Source organism: Telmatherina bonti (genome assembly GCF_933228915.1).
Source record: "Telmatherina bonti genome assembly, chromosome: 1".
NCBI lineage: Eukaryota > Metazoa > Chordata > Actinopteri > Atheriniformes > Telmatherinidae > Telmatherina > Telmatherina bonti.
Window position 1 is genome coordinate 3472359 of NC_136619.1, and position 3984 is coordinate 3476342.

Sequence of the window (3984 nt, forward strand, 5' to 3'; positions counted from 1 at the left end):
GGATCCAGCATCACCTCCTGTCAAAGAGGACGACTTTTCTTTGCAGATATTTACTGCATAGCCACATGTGTTTCTTTGCATACTGGTCAAAGTAATGAAAAAAACAAACATAAAAACACTTGGCCTACTACCATGTATACAAGTGATATGTCACTTTCGAAAATGCTTTTAAAAGTGAAAGGCGACTGATGTTGACATAACTTGTGTATTTTTCTGTCAAGAGGGGGGAATTTTGGGAATTTCAGTTGTTATAATATTTTGAGTTCATATTATGATCATCTTTTATTAACTTTACATTGATGTTCTTCATTAATCCTCATGTACAAGTTAAAAGTTTTCCTCTGTGTGCTGTCTGGATAAGCAGGACATTCCAGTGACGTGCAAGGTCAGAGTGGTCTGACCAAATTTGATCAACATTCAGTTCCTATCAGAATGGTATCTTTAAGAAGAGCACACATACGCATTGTCCTATTAGGACATACGCATTGGACTTTTGAACCAAGCAAACACACGTACACACACACACTGAAATTGTATCAACTTGTATGTATGTCACGTGGTACCTTTCAATAAAGGGCTTGGAGGTTTTTTGAAGCCCAGGCTTCTGAGATGAGCCTCCTTGCAAATTGAACAAGATCGTCTCGTCTGGCTTCCTTCTTATTTAATGATAATTATGTTAAGATTTTAAGGGTTTAAACTTAACAGGCTTTTATGCAGGAAGTGAAGTGGAGGTCTACGTGCACAGCTCTGTCATGCAGACAGATAAACACGCTGGAGTTCAGTTGCCAGGCAACCGCTCCGCCTCCCGAGCCAACACCCAACACTTCCTCCACTCAAAAAATCTGTAGAATTCTGCTGGTGGACTGGAACAACCTGTCCTCAAGAAGAGCAGGGATTCCCACGTCTGCTCACCCAGGCCCACTGTTCTGCACGTTTCACATGTTTCCCTGCTGCAGCACACCTGACTCAGACGGCCTGTTAGTCAGAGATCCATTTACTGTGAATCAGGTGCATTGCAGCAGGAAAATATCTACGCTGCTTTCCAAATTATTATGCAAATTGTATTTAGGTGTCATAAAGATGTCGTAGTATTCCTTTAAACCCATGGATGGTGTTGTGGCCCACTGAAATCTGTCTCAGACACCTGTGATAATTAGCTTGCCAGGTGAGCTCAAATAAAGGAAAAACTACTCCACAAGTGTGTTCCACATTCTTAAGCAGACCTTCATTTTCAAGCAACATGAAAAAGTTGCCGCGCAACCCTGAATGGTCGGTATGGATGGAGAACCGGATGTTTGGTGGATGGCCACCAGGTGCCAACAAGGCTGCAACGTCAGCAAGGAGGTGTCGGAGTCGTGCTGTGGGCTGGAATCCCAGGGAAAGAGCTGGTCCACCCCTGTATGACCCATATGTTGAGAGAGTGGCCTATGTTGCTTTTATTAGGATTTTAACCTGTCTGTCTGTTCAATTATTTTTTTATTTATCTTTAATAACAAACCTGTGAGAAATGAAAGAATGAGTGCTTTTATTGAGCAGCCAGATATTTGAAATTTCCTTTAGTGATGAATAAAGTAATATCTGTTCACCTGTCAATACCAGAACCAAGAAGGAAAACCTCCGCCAGGACCAGAAATAAAGAAATCCCCCTAAACTAAAAGCGGGCAGGATGGCCATCTTCTTGGGCCAGTTGGGGTGGAGAAGACAGGAAGGAGGGTCAACCAGCAACATAACTCTAATCCAGGATTCTGCTCAGAAACAAGAAGAGAAACGTGAATGAATGAAGTCAGATGATTCGACATGGAGAATACAGAGAGCAGACAGTAGCCCAGTGCATCATGGGAAGTCCCCCACCAGTCTCGGCCTATAGTGGCAGGACTGAAGGGATGGATCAGGGTCACAAAGCCAGACCTGACTAGAAGATTTACCAGGAAGGAAAGTCAGAAGATCTGAATGTAGACTGGAGGTCTGCTTTAACCAGGAGATGGATGAGAACTTCCACATTGTGCTTTTATTCTGGAATGACGCAATACCAGACTGAAATACTCAGGTTAATGGTTCTGCGTGTCTTAAACCATTAAGCAGAATAAACAACACTGATGTTGCACAAAAAGACAAACCAACAACAACTGGCCCACTGCAACATTTTTGCTTGTAAACACACCAACAACATGACGGAAGCCTCCGAGTACATCTTCATCTTCATTCGAGCAGCACTGTTTAATTCATTTCTTTTAAAATAAAGAGGAACCATTTTACTTGGAGAAGTTTCTGCAATGTGTGAAGTTTTGCAAAACTAAACTTAGGAAATCTCCATTTCTTTCTTGTTTATGTGAAATCTTTTGGTTTCCACTGAAATACAGCTTCATGCATTCCGACATTTAGACTGAACTGTTTTCATAGACGGATTTCTAAAATCCTTGCAGTGATTTCCAGCAGATTATCATGTCTGCTTTTAATGCAGCATCCAGCCTGGTCCCATGCATACAGAGATTCCTTCTGATTCTCTGTATCTGTAGATACCAGTCCACACGGTGGAAGGTGGATCTTCAAAGCCTGAAGAACCTTTTTATGAACTTTAACATCCAGTTTGTTTCAGACTGGTGAAGCTCTGTCCATCTTTCCATCTGAGAGACTCTGTCTCCCTGAAATGCCACCAGTCACATTACCCACCTGGTCCCAGTTCAACCGGGCACGTTACAGACCTGGTCCCAGTTAACCTGGTCACATTACCAACCTGTTCCCAGTTAAACTGGTCACATTACCGACCTGGTCGCCAGTTAACCTGGTCACGTTGCATACCTGTTGCCAGTTAACCTGGTCACGTTGCATACCTGTTGCCAGTTAACCTGGTCACGTTGCCGACATGTTGCCAGTTAACCTGGTCACGTTGCCGACCTGTCGCCAGTTAAACTGGTCACGTTGCCGACCTGTTGCCAGTTAACCTGGTCACGTTGCCAGTTAACCTGGTCACGTTGACGACCTGTCGCCAGTTAACCTGGTCACGTTGCCGACATGTTGCCAGTTAACCTGGTCACGTTGCCGACCTGTCACCAGTTAAACTGGTCACGTTGCCGACCTGTTGCCAGTTAACCGGGTCACGTTGCCGACCTGTTGCCAGTTAACCGGGTCACGTTGCCGACCTGTTGCCAGTTAACCAGGTCACATTGCCGACCTGTTGCCAGTTAACTGGGTCACGTTGCCGACCTGTTGCTTATTAGTCTAAAACTCCTGCAGTTGTTGCCTCTCCAGGCTTTGTTGCTCCTCTTCCAGCTGTTTACAGATGTGTTGCTGTTTCTTCTGCTGGGAAAGAAATTGACCTGATGAGATTCTGGGATCACTGCAGGTAAATGTTGCTGCTGCTCACGGTATATACATATATATACACATATACATATATATATATATATATATATATATATATATATATACATATACATACATATATATATACATATATATATATACATATACATATATACATGTATATATACATATATACATATATATACACATGTATATATATATATATATATATATATATATACACACATGTGTATATATATATATATATATATATATATATATATATATATATATATATATATATACACATGTATATATATATATATATATACATACATGTATATATATATATATATATATACATACATGTATATATATATATATATATATACATGTATATATATATATATATATATATATGTATATACATACATACATACATATATATATATACATATATATATATATATACATATATACATATATATGTATATATATATATATGTATATATATATATATATACACATGTATATATATATATATATATATATATATATATATATATATATATATATATATATATATATATATACATACATGTATATATATATATATATATATACATACATGTATATATATATATATATATATATATATATATATGTATATACATACATACA